The 5,735-nt window shown below is 45.0% G+C and overlaps 1 pseudogene; it reads left to right on the top strand.

Moving 5' to 3' along the window:
• Window positions 1-4,088: 4,088 nt before the first annotated feature.
• Window positions 4,089-5,019, top strand: LOC100343350 (vacuolar protein sorting-associated protein 29-like; annotated as a pseudogene).
• Window positions 5,020-5,735: the final 716 nt, after the last annotated feature.

The raw sequence follows: 5,735 nt of genomic DNA, 5'->3' as shown, positions 1-5,735 counted from the left end.
AAGACCTCTCTCTCTCTCTCTCTCACTCTCTCTCTCTCTCTCTCTCTCCGCCTCTGCCTTTCTGTAACTCTGACTTTCAAGTAAATAAAATCTTTAAAAAAAGACCTCAGAATGTAAACAGCTGCATACATTTTGGGGAGACCAGTCTTGCTCTATCCATAACACATGTCTTACATTCTTTGTCTTATGAATGACTTATAAATGTGTATTTTTTTGGAGGATCAGCTGCGTACCTATCACAAGTAACTAAAGTATTTATATTCTTTGATTCACTAATACTACTCCTGATATTGATCACAAGACAAATACATTTTTAAGGCTGTATATAGTGACATTTAAAACTCAGCATCCTGGGGCAGACATTGTAGGACAATGCATTAAACTGCCACACGGGGCCAGCGCCGCGGCTCACTAGGCTAATCCTCCACCTTGCGGCGCCGGCACACCGGGTTCTAGTCCCAGTCGGGGCGCCGGATTCTGTCCCGGTTGCCCCTCTTCCAGGCCAGCTCTCTGCTGTGGCCTGGGAGTGCAGTGGAGGATGGCCCAAGTGCTTGGGCCCTGCACCCCATGGGAGACCAGGAGGAGGCACCTGGCTCCTGGCTTCAGATCAGTGTGATGCGCCAGCCGCAGTGCGCTGGCCGAAGCGGCCATTGGAGGGTGAACCAACAGCAAAAAGGAAGATCTTTCTCTCTGTCTCTCTCTCTCTCTCACTGTCCACTCTGCCTGTCAAAAATTAAAAAAAAATTAGTGAGGTAGATTCGCGCTCTCCCTAAAAAAATTAGAAATTGCAAAATTCTTTTTCAGTTCAACTCCACCCATATATTGTTCATATGTATCCTCCTTTGTTCATTTTTAATATAGATTCATGTCTATAACTGACACATTAGATCCAAATACTCAACATTAATCAGAACTGTTAAATAAGCCACTTCAAAATTCTTTTTCACACAAACACCTCATGCAGGGCAATGGACATGACTGATCTAGCCCCAAAGACACTCAGCACAAAGACTCACCTGCAGAAGTCATCTCAGAGGCATTCCAAAATGATTGTTCATCCTACACGCTGCAACGTGAAAGGGTTTGGCAGACTGGAAGTCCACAGCTCTCTCATAAAGCATCACACGCTTGAGAAACTAATGACATTGTCCTGGGATCCTGAGAAAGGGTGAATAGTGGAGCTTTAGCCCTAAGGTCACACTTGGTTTCTTCAGAGAATCAGAACCCCTGAGGACGGGAAGAGGAAGAATGCTTGCAACTAAATCCTAGCATTGGGAACACTCAACTTTTGGAGCCAAGACAGAAGGGGTGGATATTTCGCTGAATTCTAGGGTGTGCCCACTCATCATTCATCAGGATGATGTGTTCATCCTTCTTCATCTACAGACGAAAGTGCGATCTTGGCCTGAGGGCAGAGCTCGGATCTGTGGGCACGCTCCCTGTGAAGCTCAGGTTGAAATTACCTCTTTGTATGATTAGTCAGGCACCAATTATTTGTAAGATGAATATCCCATTCATTCCTGCTTTGTGACCACTGAAGTCTCAAGGTCCTACCTTAAGCACTAGGCAGACTTAGTGGTTTATGCCTGCTTCTCTGTGGCCAAGGGGCAGAATGCTGTACCAACTGAAAAAAAGAGCTAGCCCAAACACACAACCAGGGAGTGAAGAAGGGGGCCAAGATCCTAGGATACAGCATGCAACTGCTGTGATGATGGATTTGGAGGGGAACTACCAACAAATGCACTTAACGGCTGTAAAACGGAAGCCTTGGGTTAGTCCAGGTCCTCCATGAGCTACATGTCAAATCTGTATTAAGTATGTAAGGATTTTATTAGTTGAAATGTCTAGGCCGGTGCCGCAGCTCAATAGGCTAATCCTCCACCTTGCGGCGCTGACACACCAGGTTCTAGTCCCGGTCAGGGTGTCCCGGTTGCCCCTCTTCCAGGCCAGCTCTCTGCTGTGGCCCGGGAGTGCAGTGGAGGATGGCCCAAGTGCTTGGGCCCTGCACCCGAATGGGAGACCAGGAGAAGCACCTTGTTCCTGCCTTCGGATTAGTGCGGTGCGCTGGCCGCAGCGCGCCGGCCGTGGCGGCCATTGGAGGGTGAACCAACGGCAAAAGGAAGACCTTTCTCTCTGTCTCTCTCTCTCTCACTGTCCACTCTGCCTGTCAAAAAAAATGTCTATATGGGAAAAAATGGGGACATCAGGTGACTGGGAGGACCATCAGCCAACCACACAAATCTGACCCTCAGTCAAAGGCAGGGGGTGACAGAATGGGCAGAGGTGCCCCAACAACCCTGGAGTCAAAAACAGGCTCACCGACCTGTGTCTGGCGCAGAGGTCAAGTTGCTGCTTGGGATGCCTGCGTCCCATGTCAGAGTGCCTGGGTTCAAGTCTCAGCTTCTTCCCTCTCCATTCCAGCTTCCTGCCAGTACAAACTCGGCAGGCAGCAGGTTGGAAACCTGCCCTTGATGTGGGAGATCAACATTGATTTCCTGGCTCCTGGCTTCAGCTTGGCCCAGTCTTGACTACTGGGGGCATTGGAGTGAACCAGCGGATGGAAGATCTCTCTCTGTCTCTCTGCCTTTCACATAAAATAAGTAAATACATGGATAGACAAAGTAAGCTCAGCAAGACCATTGGGTAGTCCAGAAGCCAAAGACAGCTCTAAGGGGGCATTCCCTGTCTTCCAGAACAGGCCTGTTTTTGGTCATCAGGTGGGAACAGTAACCCTTGGAAGATATCACCTTTGCACAAACCTTCCATAGATTTCACAATATAGAGGCTGGAGTCCCTGGTCAATTACATTCCCCAAAGTTGGAGACTGAAGAGACCTAGTCTTGTGGCTCTCAAATCTGCCTGCAAATCAAAATGCCATTACCACTAAGAAGACGGCTGTTTATGGTTAGGATATAAATTGAGTATATGTAGGTGTGGATGCATAACAAAAGCAAAGCCAGAACCCTGCTTAGGGGGCAACTAAGAAGGTGACAGAGAAATGGAAGGAACAGTTACTCTAAATGTGATCATGGTCAACCAACATGACAATTCGACCCACAAAAGCAACCAAAACTGATCCCAGATAGCTGTTTTTCTAGAGAAAAGCCAAGAAACATTAAGGCTGACAATAGTAATGATTTGGACTTTAGCTTCGACAAATGAAGACAGCTGGATTTTAGCAGATGTATGATTTTACAATATTTCCCCCAAAGAACAATTCACCTATTGACTACCTTGCTCTGGTTGGAGTTAGGCTTAGTTTATGCCAGAGTCTTGCATATCTGCTTATTTATTTTTTACAAACACCAGACTAATAAAAATACAAGCCAAAGTCCATGGTTGAGGCCAATGAGTAGAATCATACAAAACATTAAAAATAAAAGATTCAAATACAAATGGAAATTTACCACACAATAAAGATGGCATTTCTAAGTAAAAGGAGAAAGATTATTTAATGAATTGTGTTGGAACAACTGGTAAACATCTGGAAAAAAAAATCTATTCCATAGCCTTGGCAAATCATGACAAGAGCCTATGGAGATTACTGACGCCATAAACAAGAGTGTCAGTTTGTTAAGTAAACAACAGGAGTCACTGTGCTCTTACTCCTCATGTAGGATCTCCATCCTTAAAGTGTTGTCCAATGTGAATTAATGCTATAACTAGTACTCAAACAGTATTTTACACTTTATGTTCTGTGTGGGTGCAAACTGATGAAGTCTTAATATATACTAAATTGATCTTCCGTATATAAAGATAATTGAAAATGAATCTTGATGTGAATGGAATGGGAGAGGGGGCAGGAGATGGGAGGGCTGCGGGTGGGAGGGAAGTTATGGTGGGAAAAAGCCATTGTAATCCATAAGCTGTACTTTGGAAATTTATATTTACTAAATAAAAGTTAAAAAAATCTGAATTCTTACCTCATACTTTACACTACAAAAATTCAGGAAGGATTGAAGAGTTAAATGTCAAAAATGAAGGGAAGGAGGTGACTTCAAAAAGCTCATGGATCATGTACAGTATGAAGAAAACTAGGAGCCTGAGGAAGAAGGCTGTGGTGGTTGTGGTGGCTGAGCAGAGCTGGGGACCGGATGCTGGTGCTGGTATTAGATCAGCACATTCCACCTGGTGCAACAGTTTGCCAGCAAAATTCAAAAAACTCCTCATGCTGGGAAAGATTCAGTATGTTCTCACACTGGAAACTTTTTTTAGGATTCATTTTATTCATTTGAAAAGCAGAGAGAGAGAGAGAATCTTCCATCCACTGGTTCACTCACCAAATGGCTGCAATGGCCAGAACTAGGTGAGGCTTAAGCCAGGAGCCAGGAAGCAGGTCTCCCATATGGGTTTAGAGGGTTTAGAAGCCATTGATTTGGACCATCTTCTGCTGATTTCCCAGGTACATTAGCAAGGAGCTGGATCGAAGTGGAGCAGCCAAGAATCAAACCAATGCTCATGCGGGATACCAGCGCTGCAGGTGGTCGCTTAACCTACTATGCCATAATACTGGCTCCTGCACTGGGAACTTCACAGCAAAGAAAGTTATGACTATCTCAAGACTCTGGTTGGTGATATTCATATTATAGGAGGAGACTCTGATGAGAATCTGAATTACCCAGAACAGAAAGCTGTAACTACTGCACAGTTCAGGACTGGTGGGATCCATGGACATCAAGTTATTCCATGAGAGACGTGGATGACTTAGACTTGTTGCAGAGGCCATTTGATGCAGACATTCTTATTGTGGGACACACACACACAAATTTGATGCATTTGAGCACGAAAATAAATTCTATATTAACCTAGGTTCTGCCACTCGGGCCTATACTGCCTTGGAAATAAACATCATTCCTTCATTTGTGCTGGTGGATAGCCAGGCTTCTCCAGTGGTCACTATGTCCATCAATTAATTAGAGATGGCATGAAAGTAATAAAACAAAAGTCTTAAAGCCAGGTCTGTCTTGATGATTTTTTATTTTATTCAATCCCTCTATTCAAATCAAGTAATTAAACTCTTAAAAGCCTCACGATTGTATTATTTATAAATATAAAATGCTTTACAGTAAAGTTGAACATTGTCTTCTCTGTTCGTATATAATTGCTTTAATTTTCTTGTAAATTATAAGAATATATTTAGTTTAGTGTACATAGTTTCTATGAAAACACTGCCCACCACACAGTAAATGGTCCATGTCAAGAAAAGCTCACCCTTGGGCTGGCACCATAGCTCAATAGGCTAATCCTCCGCCTGTGGCACCGGCACACCAGGTTCTAGTCCCGGTTGGGGCACCGGATTCTGTCCCAGTTGCCCCTCTTCCAGGCCAGCTTTCTGCTGTGGCCAGGGAGTGCAGTGGAGGATGGCCCAAGTGCTTGGGCCCTGTACCCCATGGGAGACCAGGAGAAGCACCTGGCTCCTGGCTTTGGATCAGCACTGTGCACCGGCCACAGTGTGCTGGCCGCAGCGGCCATTGGGGGGTGAACCAATGGAAAAGGAAGACCTTTCTCTCTGTCTCTCTCTCTCTCTCTCACTGTCCACTCTGTCTGTCTGTCAAAAAAAAAAAAACAAAACTCACCTACCCTTGTAAAGTCTTAAAAAGACCCTCAGAACCTTATTAGAAAAGTAGTGCATGGGGCTGGTGCTGTGGCATAGCAGGTAAAGCCGCTGCCTACAGTGTCGGCATCCCATATGGGTGCCTGTTGGAATCCTGGCTACTCCACTTCCGATCCAGCTC

The sequence above is a fragment of the Oryctolagus cuniculus genome, chromosome 5, assembly GCF_964237555.1.
Source record: "Oryctolagus cuniculus chromosome 5, mOryCun1.1, whole genome shotgun sequence".
In the NCBI taxonomy this organism is placed as follows: domain Eukaryota; kingdom Metazoa; phylum Chordata; class Mammalia; order Lagomorpha; family Leporidae; genus Oryctolagus; species Oryctolagus cuniculus.
The sequence above is the reverse complement of the archived record's forward strand: the minus strand, read 5'-3'. Positions and strand labels throughout refer to the sequence as shown.